The 14451-nt window shown below is 37.4% G+C and overlaps 1 protein-coding gene and 1 pseudogene across 2 annotated transcripts in view; both read right to left on the bottom strand.

Moving 5' to 3' along the window:
• The window catches only part of FAF1 (Fas associated factor 1), a 454188-nt gene that overhangs the window by 331078 nt on the left and 108659 nt on the right, over nucleotides 1-14451 (bottom strand). The window lies entirely within an intron of this gene.
• LOC129520771 (MICOS complex subunit MIC26-like) lies at nucleotides 826-1420 on the bottom strand (annotated as a pseudogene).

The raw sequence follows: 14451 nt of genomic DNA, 5'->3' as shown, positions 1-14451 counted from the left end.
GAGTATTTAGGAAAAATGAAACCAGAGAAAAATACAACAGAACTATCAGAGAAGGGGATCCCTGGGTGGCACAGCGGTTTGGCGCCTGCCTTTGGCCCAGGGCGCAATCCTGGAGACCTGGGATCGAGTCCCACGTCGGGCTCCCGACATGGAGCCTGCTTCTCCCTCTGCCTGTGTCTCTGCCTCTCTGTCTCTGTGACTAAAATAAATTAAAATAAAAATAAAAAATAAAAAAAAAGAACTATCAGAGAAGTAGGAGAAGATATATATAGACATCTGAGCCTCATACAAATCTCAGTTACAGTTACATATACACATTAACCAAATTTTTAATACTGAGGTTGGCCCTTAGGGAATTCAACAACTATGAGGATCTACAGTCATCAATAGAAAATGGATAAAAAGGAGATGGTATACAAACATTAATTTTTACATATTATTTTTATATATTTTTTAAGCAAAAAAAAACCACTACAATAACAATCCATATTCAATTCTCTCTAATCTATAACCTACCATAATTTAACGGGGTCAACTATGGGATGTTTTTTTTTAATTCAGAATTTTAATTATGTACATAAATAGCAACATGAGAACCAGGAGTTCTAATGCTGGACATTATCTCTAGATGAAAGGATTTCCGATTAGTCCACTGGTAGTATGGCATCACCCAAGATAACAAAGAAGCCTGGTATAGTTTTTCCTGAAGAAGAAAGACAATTTACTACAATCAGTACTGAATTCTCTGCCATTTTTCTGTAGAAAATGCATGGAGTTTCCAATGTTTACCTATAACTGATTAAAATGGGCAGAGCATGGACCATTCTACTTATTTCCAGGTGAATTCTTCACATTTCCTGGCTTTTGAAAGTTCTCCTTCCACAAATCTTCTACAACTATGTATCCTCGTAAACCCCAGTCATATAATTTCTCCCCACTGACCTGGACAAATACGATGGCTTGTTGTGGATAATTAAGAGAGGCAGCTAGTCCCATGAACTCAGGTGGATACACCAGCTTCTTTATTTTTGACCCTCTAGCCAAAAGAAGTCCAACAATGCCAGCGAAACCAATAACACCAAGTCTTGGAAAAAATCCAGGAGGTGCATTTTGGAGATACTCATAGCTGTCTAACCCCCACTGAACCAAGCTCTGCATCTCGGGCTTTGTTTGTGAGTACATTTCCTGACACCAACTTGTATATGGCTCACAGTAATGTCGGAGATGTGAAATGCTTTCTTCAAGCTGGGTCCTTGGCTCCTCCACATATTTAGATTGACCCTCAGGAACCGAGTAGAGTGAAAGCTCATTAACCTTCACAGAAGTTTTGAGGTGAGTCCCTTTTAGGTGATGCATAGACTTTAAAGGTGAGCAGACTCAGGCTGGCTGGCCCCACAGACCTCCGAATTACCTTGAACATGTTGCTGGCAGAGGTGGCTCTGGCCAACTATGGGATGTTCTATGCCTTGTAGTCTGGCAGATCTGTGTTCAAATCCTAGTTCTATCAAGAATTTATGACCTGTGTGACTTTGGCCACGTTAATTTGACTACTCTAAGATTTAGTATCCCCATCTACAAAATGTAGTAATACCAACTTAACTCACAAGGTTATTTTAAGGATTAAATGAGATAATACAACAAAGTACTCTACAAATGTTAGCCACCATAATTATTCATCATATGAATATTTCATCATATATTGTTTTTGTTTTAGTCTATTTTCTTATGTACTATATATCACTGGTACATAAACACAAGCTTCATGCTGGGCTAGAAAGACAGATATATTGAAGTCCTGCTCCCAGTAATTCAAATTCAGGTGATCTAGAATGGGGTCCAGGTTTTTTCTCCCCCCCTCACAAGCTCAAGTGATTCTTAAGCACAGCCAGGTTTGGGAACAACTATAAATATTTTAGAGACCTATATAAAATATTTTATTCTGATATTACAAATACAACCTATTAATTCTTTCTAAACCATTCATTATTTCATAAATCACTTAAAGGCATAAGAGCTATAGGCACAGAAGTTATCTAAAAGCATAGATCCTTCAGAAACTCATGTTATTAAATATACACAAAGTAAGGATGAAGGCTCTTAAGCCAGAAAGCCATTGTTTCCTAGCTCTATCATTTACTAGTTATGCATCATTTAATAGTTATGCAGGGGATCCCTGGGTGGCTCAGCGGTTTGGCGCCTGCCTTTGGCCCAGGGCGCGATCTTGGAGTCCCAGGATCAAGTCCCGCGTTGCGCTCCTGGCATGGAGCCTGCTTCTCCCTCTGTCTGTATCTCTGCCTCTCTCTCTCTCTATCATAAATAAATAAATCTTTTTAAAAAAATAGTTATGCAATCTCGAGAAAGTTCCCTCTGTCTCGGTTTTCTCATCAGTAAAATCGGAGTGATAACCCTCCTTTGTTCATTGGGATTCTATGAAACTTATTAACACAAACTAAGTACTTAAATGGTATATGATAAATAATAAAATACTCAATGAAGCTGCTTTTATTCTAACATTTGTCATACCAAGAGTTTTAAACTTTTTTTAAAATTCCAGTATAATTAATGTACAGTGTTATATTAGTTTCAGGTGTACAGGTGAACCACATTCTATATATTACTCAGTGCACATCACAGTAAATATACTCTTCATCCCCCAACCCACCTTCCCTCTGACAAATTACCAGTTTATTCTCTATATTTAATAGTCTGCTTTCTTCTTGTTGTTGTTGTTTCTTAAATTCTACAATAAGTAAGATCATATGGTATTTGTCTTTCTCTGACTTCACTTAGCATCATGTCCTCTTGGTACATCCATGTTTGTTATACCAAGATTTATTCTTGTTTAAAATCACAAATAATTTTTAATCACAAAATTTTGAAAGGAATGGACACTTAAAAAATAGAAATTTTTCCACTCATAATATTTACCTATTGCAGACAACTTATTTCTGGAGATTTCTGCTCTTTTCACTATTTAAATAATGGTCTACAGTATCATCAAAATATTCTATCATTTACAGATAAGATGTCGAAACATCTTAGAGGTAGAAAAGTGAATAGTTTAACAGCCCTATAATTCTAAACTTAAATTTTTAACCTGTTTTTTCTAAATCAATCTATTACTGTTTATTTTTGTAATAGAAAAGAATTATAATTGGCAACCCTAAAAGAGCTCCTAACAGCTAAATATTTAGTTTTAATAAGTAAAACAATTTAAGAAATGTAACTATTCCACAATCTGTTTTTAGTCAAATGCAAAAAATGTTCACCAAGTCCTTCCAAGTAGGTATCACTATCAAAATAGCTCAACATGCAGTATCAGGACTCATACAGACCAAATTAAAGACAAATACAAGGCAGACCCTAAGATTAATAATGGTACCTGAGAGATTTACCCTCGTCAAACAAGTATCTATGGATAAAAAAACAAATAGCAAACTGGGAAAACCATATAGCTAAGATCGAAAGTAACTGGCAACCAAGATCTCATTTACTAAAAGCAAAAATGAGGAAAGGTGGTTTCTGTGACAGTCACTTACTTCCCTTCTCCAAATTCTTTATCCATCCTAAGGAAACATGGTGGTACTTAGACTTTGGTTAGTGTCACATAAAGACCTACTACTCACCCCCCTCTCTTCTGTTTAGTATAAAATAACTGCCTTATAAATAATAATAATAATAAAATAAAAATAAATGCCTTAGGTTATCAGTTTGAAGGATTTATGGAGACAAGCATCCTGCAGTATTAAAGGGAAACCAACAAGCCAGATCTGCTGTATGTTACAAACAACAACATAAGGAAAACACTCTTCCTTGCTATTAGTGATCCTAAATATAGCTATCTCCATTTTGGAGTTGATGGAACATCTAAAATCAATTTAATTCAGAAAAGTAGGTTGCAGTTACTTTGTACTAAGTAAAAAAAAAAAAAAAATTATGGATAACACATGTATAAGACAGTTCCAAATCTTGAGAAGCCAGGATGAAAAATAAGGTAAGAATGGGATCCCTGGGTGGCACAGCGGTTTGGCGCCTGCCTGTAAGAATACATTAAGCAGGAGAGGGCTACGTTCTTGGTCATTTCCCATTACCAGTGCAAGGAGCAGCATGATGTCCACCGGTTCGAGAAGATCAGCAACATCATTAAGCAGTTCAAGCTGAGCTGCAGTAAATTAGCCGCTTCTTTCCAGAGCATGGAAGTTCGAAATTCTAACTTCGCGGCCTTCATCGACATCTTCACCTCAAACACGTACGTGATGGTGGTTATGTCTGACCCATCGATCCCTTCCGCAGCTACTCTGATCAACATTCGCAATGCCAGGAAACACTCTGAGAAGCTAGAGAGAGTGGATGGCCCCAAGCACAGCCTCCTGATGCGTTGAATATTGCCAAATGCTCTTTCTGAAGATGCTCAATTGCCTTCCCCACCCCCACATTTTTGGTTTTTTTTTTAATAGTCATAATGTCGTGTACTTAAAAGTGGGCTTTGAAATGTGTGCTGCTTACTACCTTCCACCTTTCTTCCCTACTCCTCCCCCCCACCCGACTTTAAACCTATTTACTCAGGTTTTCTCATCAGTAAGTAGAGCCTCGGGATAGCCTTTCTGAAAAGTTGGTATGGTGCAACACTAAAGTAGGTGGTGTGTGTGTGCGTGTATGTGTGTGTTCTGATGACCTGGTTATAATAGATATACACATTAAAAGCCTTTACAGTCTCTTCCTGTATTCCTTACAAGATTGCAAAGATGGAATGTTACTATTTTATCAGCAAGGTATTAAAATGCATTTATAAATCCTTCTTGGCTTCAATCATGAATAAACATTTGCTGTTAGCAATTTAAAAAAAAAAAAACCTGGGTGGCTCAGTAGGTTAAGCGTCTGCCTTCAGCTCAGGTTATGAATCTGGGGTCCTAGGATGGGGCCCCGTATCAGGCTCCCTGCTGAGCTTCTCCCTCTCCCTGCTGCTCCCCCTGCTTGTGCTCTCTGTCACATAAACAAAATCTTTAAAACTTTTTTTAAAAAAGAATACATGAAAATGGCTGAATACAGAAAGTGTCTCTATCTCAATAAATGACAACACCATTCTTCCAGTTGATCCAGTCAAAAACCTTGGTGTTATCCTTGACTCCCTCTTTGCCATTTATTCACCAATTCTGATAGCTGAAATGTTAAAACACATTCAGAATTTGATCACATTGCACTGTTGCCATTCTAAGCCTCCATCTTCTCTCTCCCCTACTATTTCAATAGCCTCTTAACTATTTCCTTGTTTTGCCCCTGCTCATCTTTCGTGTATTCTCATTAGAGTAGCCATAATGAAGCTATTAAAATGTAAGTCAGGCCATGTCAATCTTCTACTCAAAATCTTCCACTTTTTACTCAGATAAAAAGACAACATCCTTAGTATGTCTTATTTCTCCCTCTCTCCTGTATTATCTAACTTCACCTCCTCTTCCTTTGGTGAGCCACTCTTGTCTTCTTAATGTTCCAGAAAAATGGAAGCCTGATTTCCCACTTCAGGGTATTTGTGGTACTATTCCCCCTGCTAGAAATGGCCTTGTCCCCAGATACATGGTGCATTTGCTAACTTCCTCCTCTAGATCTTCATTCAATTGTTACCCGCCCACCTTTTTCTAGAGAACTACAGACCCTCACTCAACATACTTTTATCTTCCTTGCCTATTTTTTCCCTTAGAAATGATCACCTTCTGACACACACTATTACTTATTTATATCATTTATTGTCTGTCTCCTCCTATGAAAATATAAGCACCATGAAGACAGAGATTTTTGTTTGGTTCACTGCTATATTCCTACCACTGAGAAGAAAGCTTTGCATATAATAAATGCTCAATAAATATCTTCTGGTGAATTTATTAATGAAGTGTTAAGTGAATTAATCTTCATTAAATGTCTTTCTGGACTTAGAAGAATGAAGAAGGAAAAAGCATCTGTTATGTGCAAGAAACTACGTAAAATAATTACACATCATTACATGTTTCATTTAATCCTTACTCCATGAAGCAATCATAATGAAGAAATGACATTCTGAGAGATTAAGTGGTTTATCCAAGATCATACAGAGTAACATTCAAACTCAGGCCTCTATGACTCCTAGAATTCCTATCTTTTCACCACAAAGCAATTTGGGGGACTTTTTCCTTGACAATAACATAGAGAAAAGAGTACACCTTGTGTTTCAGATGAACACAGTATAAATTTCTGTACTATACTAACAATACTAGTATTTACTAACAATACTAATATCCTTGGATCACTACCTCTATTTTGGAAACTGAGAATACATCTTTGATCTGTGTCTGTATGGGTGAAGGGAAGGTGTTGGCTGGGGTGAGCAGTTGTGGGTGAGGGGAGGAGTTTGACTACTACCATCAATATGATCATTCCTAGAAATGAACTACATTAAATTCCTGAGGCTATTCCAGACTAGAGCTATCCAACAGAACTTTCAGCAATGACGGAAATATTTTATATCTGCACTGGATAATACACTAACCACTAGTCTCATATGGCTACTGATCACTTGAAGTACAGCCAGTGTGACCTAGGAACTGAATTACAATTTAATGATTAGCATAATTATTAAATTAATCATTTAATTTAAATTCAAATACCCATATAAGGGTAGTAACATCTATACTGGATGTATCTATATACACTGTTCTAGACTCTCCATTCCACTTCAGCCATCTCCTTTATGTCACTCACTAGCTCACTTGTAATACTTTGATCCACTTCAGATGATGACACTGCATATAGGGCAAAGTTCTTTTCCCAAAACTGTCCCAAAGGAAAAAGGAAATTATTCTATAGTTGAGTCCTTACAACTATTTTATTTTTGAAGAAAAAAAAGCTGTTCACAAGACATAGGATCTAAAACAACTTCAGGCGATACTAGTTTTGGATACTGAAAACATTTCCTGATGAAATCAGTTTAAAAAGATGGCAAAGAAGTTCAGCACAGATCTCCTAAAATTTTTTTTTTTTGGTGGTGAGGGATGGGGGGAGAGGAGGAGATAATAATTTCACAATTAGAACTTTAGATGCCATTATAAACAAGCCTATTAAAGATTAGGTTTGAAAGGGTTTCACTGTAGAGCTCAAGAATAGCAAATGAGTTCTTGTGACTTGAGATTAAAATTCCCAGGAAAAGTACCACATCCAGGTTTTTAAAATGCTCCACAAACCACTTAAAAATTTAAGATCAGGGCAGCCCGGGTGGCTCAGCAGTTTAGCGCCTGCCTTTGGCCCAAGGAGTAATCCTAGAGTCCCAGGATCGAGTCCCACATCAGGCTCCCTGCATGGAGCCTGATCCTCCCTCTGCCGGTGTCTCTGCCTCCCCCACCCCCCTCTCTCTCAAAAATAAATAAATAGGGATCCCTGGGTGGCGCAGCGGTTTAGCGCCTGCCTTTGGCCCAGGGCGTGATCCTGGAGACCCAGGATCGAATCCCACGTCGGGCTCTCGGTGCATGGAGCCTGCTTCTCCCTCTGCCTGTGTCTCTGCCCCCCCCCTCTCTGTATGACTATCATGAATAAATAAAAAATAAATAAATAAAATGCTAAAAAAAAGAATAAATAAATAAAACCTTAAAAAAATTAAAGATCATGTACTCTGAAAAATTGACTTACTTTGGTAATGAGGAAAACGCCCATGTTTTAAAATGCACGTGAAGGGTCTGAATAATGTTTCATGAAGCAAGTATAAAAAAAGGATACTTTAAGGCAATATTTTATATTATATAATTTAAAATCTGTATGTATAATTTAAGAAGCTAAGCTTAATAGCTATTTCTTCTACAAGCTTAAAAAAAAGTTAATGTATCCAGGCTGTTCAAAAATATTTTCATTATCTTGTCATTGAGAATCATCTTACATTTAGACATGTACAATAAATTCTTATTTTTATTTTAAAAGCAGCTAGATTCCAGCCAGTAGTCACAAGGTCCAATTCAAGTCTCTCTTCATCTCCCAAGCATTCTCAATCATTTTCACTCTCTTAATTTTTATTGCCTAAACCTACTTAAAAACACTTAGTTTATACATATTATATTTTATCTTATAGTATTTATGCTTTTTTCCCCCATCTATGTTTTTTTTTTTTAATCCTCAGAGTCTAAGCTCACACAGGCAAGAGCCATGAATTACTTCTTTGCCATTCACCATAGCACTTAGAGCTGAGTGATTTCTAGGAGACAGAGGAAAGGTATGGATCTAGTGCTTCAAAAATCTAAGGAATGACAAAACAAAATTGCCCTCAATCTACTATACAATAGATTTGCAGGACAATAACCTCAAGGTCAATAAATTTGAGCAACTCGTACAAGATCAGCACTACTAAAATGCAGGTTCTTTCCAATTCTGAATTGTTGATCCTTTACTGATTACCATGCGTGAGTGATGGTAAGTAATATATAAGTAAGTCCTTGTGTTACTCGAAAAGTACTTCTCCCCGAGGATGGGAGGAAGTGACACAAACGGAGGGACATGTCTCTCGGCGTCTCACTCTCAGGGTGAGTGACTTTACTGATTACTTTCCAATTCTGAATTGTTGATCCTTTACTGACTGATTACCATCTGGTATGCACAATGTTAAAAAATTATAACACCTTCCCCACACTACTACCCTCACCCCCTCCTCCACTCTTCTTACTGCCGCCACCAGATGGTATGAAAGGCAGAAGAGAGGAAGATGGAGAAGGAAAGATAGTAATAGTTACTGGCAGTGAAGAACATATGTGTGTCCAGGGCACACAATTTCATGGTAAATTCATTAGTGTCCACTTTGGAAATGTCTTGGGTACTAATAAATAGATAACAGCACAAATATTTCTACTCAGAAAAGAATCACAATTAACAGAAGATAAGGGATCACAAATAATTAAGGTCTATACATAAGCAGTATGAATCATTTCACTTATTATCCTGCCACACCAATAAAGGGAAAAGGTTCCAGGGTGATGAGAACCAAAAATTGAGTAAATCCAAATCTTTTCTTCAGCGCTTAACATCATCAGGGGACAGGAATAAAATATAGAGAGAACAATTAATAATTCCAATTCTAGAGCCACAGATTTAAGTTCAGATAAGAGGTCTATCATTGACAAAATGTGTCATTTTAGACAAGTTAATATACAAAATGGAAGGTGATAATAATACTTATTTTTAGAGTGGTTTTGAGAATTAATAAGAAAAATGGCTACAAACTACTTAGGATAAGATCTAACGTATGGAAAGTAGCCAATATGCTTATTTTTTATTTGAAGTAGGAGAGGCTGAGGTTTTCCGTTTGGTTTTGATGCTCTGGGCAAAGCAATTTCAGGTAATAAGAGTGTTAGACTGGAAGTCAGGAGACTTGGATTTATGCCCTGGCTTTCTCAATAACTTTTCTTTGACCTTGGCCAATTTCCTCATCTCCTTGGGCCTTTATGTTACCAAATCCGTAAATATAAAGGGGCTGGGTTAAATAATCTTGTATTATTCAGCATTCTCCAGAGAAGCAGAACTAACATGGTATGTGTGGTATGTATATGTTTGTACAGAGGGAAAGAAGAAAGGAATTGATTTTAAGGAATTGGCTAATCCAATTAGGGAGGCTGGTAAGTCCAAAATCTACAGGGTGGGTCAGACGGCTGAAAACCTAGGGATGAACCAATGTTACAGTTCATGTATGAAGGCCATATACAAAAGAATTCCCCCTTGCTCAGGAAGAGTCAATCTTTTGTTCTAGTAGGCCTTCAACTATTTGGACAAGGCCCACCCACATTATAAAGGGAAGCTTGCTTTACTCAAAGTTTACCTGTATCAGGAAAGAGGTCAAGGTGTTGGATATAAAAGAATGAACAAAAAGAGTCATAGCCACTGAAACTATAAAACTCCTAGGGAAAAAGAGTAAAAGCTTTGTGAGACTGGATCTGGCAATGATTTCCCAGCTATCAGACCAAAAATATGGGCAAAAAAGTCCAAAAGGGGGGGACAGAGGGGAAGGATACATGAAACTAAAATTTCTGTGCATCAAAGGACACAATCAACATAGTGAAAAGACAACCTATAAAATGGGAGATAGTACTTGCAAATCATACTCCTGATCCTACAACTTGGTAACAAAAGATCAAATAATTCAACTTAAAATTGGCAAAGGACTTAAACATACATTCCTCCAAAGATGATCTACTAATGGCCAATGAGCAAATGAAAAGACTCTAAACATCACTCACTACCCATCACAGAAATGCCCATCAAAACTGCAATGAGAAAAAAAAAAAAACTGCAATGAGATACCTCACACCCATTAGGATGGCTACTACAAAAATTAATTAATTAATTAATTGATTGATTGATTGATTGATTGAATTTTAAAAAGTGTTGGCAAGGATTTGGAAATATTGGAGCCCTTATGCCCTGCTGATGGGACTATAAGATAGTGTAACCACTATAAGAAACACTAAGGACAGTCCTCAAAAATTAAAAATAGAACATATGATTCAATGATTCCAATTCTGGATATACATCCAAAAGAATTGAAAATCAGGGGATCCCTGGGTGGCGCAGCGGTTTAGCGCCTGCCTTTGGCCCAGGGCGTGATCCTGGAGACCCAGGATCGAATCCCACGTCTGGCTCCCGGTGCATGGAGCCAGCTTCTCCCTCTGCCTATGTCTCTGCCTCTCTCCCTCTCTCTCTCTGTGATTATCATAAATAAATTAAAAAAAAAAAAGAAAGTTAGGCCTCAAAAAGATACTTGCACACGCTTCTCAGCAGCATTTTTTGCAACAAACAAGAGGTGGAGGCAACTCAATCACCACTGATAAATGAATGGATAAGGAAAATGTGTTACATACGTACAATGGATTATTATTCAGCCTCAGAAAGGAAAGAAATACTGTCACAGGCTGCAACATGGATAAACCTGGAGAACATTATGATAAATAAAATAAACAAGTCACAAAGAAATACTGTATGAATCCACTTATCTGAGGTATCTAAAATAATCAAATTCATAGCAACAGAAAGTAGAATGGTGGTTATCAGGCAGGGTCAGGATGGGTGGGGTGGTGGAGGGGGAGATAATTGTTAACCAGTATAAAATTTCAGTTTTACAAGATGAGAAAGTTCTGGAGATGTGTTTCATAACAACGTGAATACTTGTAACACTGTTGAACTATAAACTTAAAAATGGTTAAGATGATAAATTTTGTTATGTGTGTTTTATCACAATAAAACAAAATGCATTTAAAAAAAGATTTCTGAGGCTCCTGGGTGACTCAGTGTTTGAGCATCTGCCTTTGACTCAGGTCGTGATCCTGGGGTCCTGGGATTGAGTCCTACATCAGGTTCCCCGTGGGGAACTTGCTTCTCCCTCTGCCTATGTCTCTGCCTCTCTCTGTGTCTCTAATGTATAAATAAATAAAATCTTTTTTAAAAAAGGATTTCTGCCAAGAAAGGATGAAAGAAAGGGAAAGAGGATTAAAATAAACATTCTGAGATCAGTTTCCTTCCTGAAATGTCAATAATGTATAAATTTTAAACACTTACATTAAGCAGATTCTTATATTGGTTAATTGATAGTATTTTTTAATACAGGGTTCTTGTCAAAAGCAGGTAAAAAACAATTAGTAATGAATACATGATAGACCACTTAACTATAAAGGCTAACTGCTCCTTATTTTGAATAGGTCTCTAATAATCCTTCTGTGATCTCTAATATTCCTCAGCACTCTTAAAATTTCTCTCATACCAGACATCTGGGTGGCTCAGTTGGTTAAGTGTCTGGCTTCAGCTCATGTCATGATCTCAATGTTAGGTTCCCTGCTCAGAGGGGAGTCTCCTTCTCCCTAGTCCTCTGCCCCTCCCCCCATGCTCTAGCTCTCACTCTCTCTCAAATAAATAAATGAAATTTGGGAGGAAAAAAATTCTCTCATACCAAACAAACATCAGACCTGGTTTTTGCCCTCATGGGGCTTAGGATATATGAAATGTTACAGGTAATAAATAAGCAATAAACATATAAATAAATATGTCATCAGTTTCCAACAAGGAAAAGTAACCAATACCAGAAAGATCAATAGAGGGACTTCAATAAGCAAAATTACTTTAAGAATATTGGAAGAACTAAAGTAGTTGAAAACATTATGCTAAGTGAAAGAAGGCTGACACAAAAGGTTAAATAGTGTATAATTCCTTTTATATAATATATCCACAACAGGAAAATCCAGAGAGACAGAAAGCAGATTAAAGGTTACCAGGGTGTGGAAGGAGTGGGGAAAGGGAATGGGGAAGAATTACTTCATGAGTCTGGGTGTTCTCACTGGGTAATGAAAAAGTTTTGAAACCAGAGTAAGCTGGCAAATACACCACACTGGGAATATACTAAAGACCAATGAATTGTGCACTTTTACATGGTTAATAACATGTTAATTCTACTTCAATTTAAAAAAAAAAAGTCTATGTGAGGCAACCTAGCAATAAGCAACAAAAGGAAGTCCCTACTACCCCAACAAGAGTTGAGAGACCAAAGAAGAAAATAATTTAATACAGTCTATAAGCCAAGGCTACCCAGTAGGAATGGCGACCATGGAGGAGAGGCTGCCCAGTGAGAGATGGAACTCTGGAAGGAGCCAGAAACAACAAGAAATTGAATCACTAACCGAAGACTCCAAAGAAATAGGAAGAGAAGAGTAGAAATAGCCTAGTATCTCACTCTCCAATCTCTCTCTTCACACCGCCTGTCATAAGATGATGGCTGAAAATCAGATGGCAAGAGAGCTTTGGGGGAACATAGCTTATATGGGTCAGCCCCTTAACTCAGAACAGAGCAAGAGACAGCTGGGAAATTGGCAAATGATGAGTACAACCATAAACTAAACTAAGCAATACAGAATAAAAAAACCACAGTGCTATGACAGAAATATCTGTGATCAAGAAAAACCCTCTAAAGAGGTTAAATATTTGTTAAGACCTAACAGATACACAGAAGTCAGTTATTTTAAAACCTGGGGAAGGAATATTTGAGATAGAGAAAACTGCATGTGCAAATGTTGTAAAGGTATGAAAAAAATTTGTGCATTTGAGGAACTAAAGAGAGAAAAAGTGGCAGAGGAGAAACCTCCTGTCAAAACAGCCGATTTCTAAAGATATTAATTAGACTTATGACCAGTGTTTGAGTTACTGCAAATCCTTGGACATACTGGGCCAAGATGTCTTGAAGAGGAGTCAGAGTCAAACATCTAGACTTCCATCATTGAAATGCCTCCCATTCAGATAAAGCCATCAATAGGGACACCTGCGTGGCTCAGGGGTTCAGTGTCTCAGTGTCTCAGAGCCCTTCGACTCAGGGCGTGATCCCAGGGTCCTGGGATCAAGTCCCACATCAGGCTTCCCACAGGGAGCCTGCTTTTCCCTCTACCTATGTCTCTGCCTCTCTTTCTGTGTCTCTCATGAATAAATAAAATCCTTAAAGAAAAAAAAGAAAAAAGAAAAAGGCATCAATAAAATACGATATCCATGCATCAGTTAGTTGAACTGAACTCCTAAAGTAGTATCAATATAAATTATGTAAATTATGTATACCTGCATAGGGCTCTGTACTGGGCATGAAATCTGCTTATGATTCACTCTCTCCCCCTCCCCCTCCCCCTCCCCTAACACTCATGTGCATGCACTCTCTCTTAATTTCTCCGCCCCCCCCAAAAAAAAGAGAAAAAAGGCAAATCACAATCACAGAAATGGCAATGAGAATGGCAACCAACACAAAAAAAGACCAAAAGATAACAGAATGGTATCTTTAACTGATGTACTAAAGGAAAGTAACAATCAATCTATAATTCCATACCCAGGGAAAATATTTTTCAAGAATAAAGGAAAGGGGAGGAGGGGCACTTGGGTGGCTCAGTCAGTTAACACATCTGCCTTCTGCTCAGGTCATGATCTCAGGGTCCTGGGATTGAGCCACAAGCCAGGCTCCCTACTCAGCAAGGAATCTGCTCCCTCTTCCTCTCCTGTTCCCCCTGCTTGTGCTCTCACTCTCTCTTTCTGCCAAATAAATAAATAAACAAATATAAAATAAATAAAATAAAAAATAAAATAAAATAAATAAAATAAAATACAGGAAAGGGAAAAATAGATGTTTCAAACAAACTAAACCTGGAAGAGTTTGCCCCCATGAGATCTGCACAAGTTCAAACTCTATATACTATAGAAGGAAAATAATCCCAAATTGAAAACAGAAATGAAAAAAGGAAGAAAATGGGAGGAAATGTAGGTAAATCTAAATGAAAGCTGCATAAAACAATGGTAACAGTAATTTATGATGTTTAAAATTTTTCTACAAAACTAAAGTACCTAATAATAAACAGTATATAAGATGAGAGGAATGTAAATGGAAAATAAATAGTTCTTAAGATCCTTACAATGTATTAATATTAGAATTTGAGGAGT

This window comes from Nyctereutes procyonoides, unplaced genomic scaffold (assembly GCF_905146905.1).
Source record: "Nyctereutes procyonoides isolate TBG_1078 unplaced genomic scaffold, NYPRO_anot_genome, whole genome shotgun sequence".
Taxonomy (NCBI): domain Eukaryota; kingdom Metazoa; phylum Chordata; class Mammalia; order Carnivora; family Canidae; genus Nyctereutes; species Nyctereutes procyonoides.
This window is presented reverse-complemented; position numbering and strand designations above follow the sequence as displayed.